The following is a 254-nucleotide window of genomic DNA, read 5'->3' on the forward strand; positions in this document are numbered from 1 at the left end:
ATCAACTTAAAATATACTAAACACTTCTAATGAAATTATAACATGTATGAAACTTCAAAAAGTCTAAAACATAAAGTATTTTAAAAAACTGCTTTCTTTCCTGATGGAATTATGTCTAGACAAAAATCATTATCCTGAGGTTGCTGCTCATCATTTTCATATATTAATTTAAACCCTGATTGCCTATTTACATATCTATAAACAACATAGTGACACTCTATAGACAACATAGTGACACTCTATGTTGTTTATAG

The sequence above is a fragment of the Bison bison genome, unplaced genomic scaffold (assembly GCF_000754665.1).
Source record: "Bison bison bison isolate TAMUID 2011002044 unplaced genomic scaffold, Bison_UMD1.0 scf7180017864188, whole genome shotgun sequence".
NCBI lineage: Eukaryota > Metazoa > Chordata > Mammalia > Artiodactyla > Bovidae > Bison > Bison bison.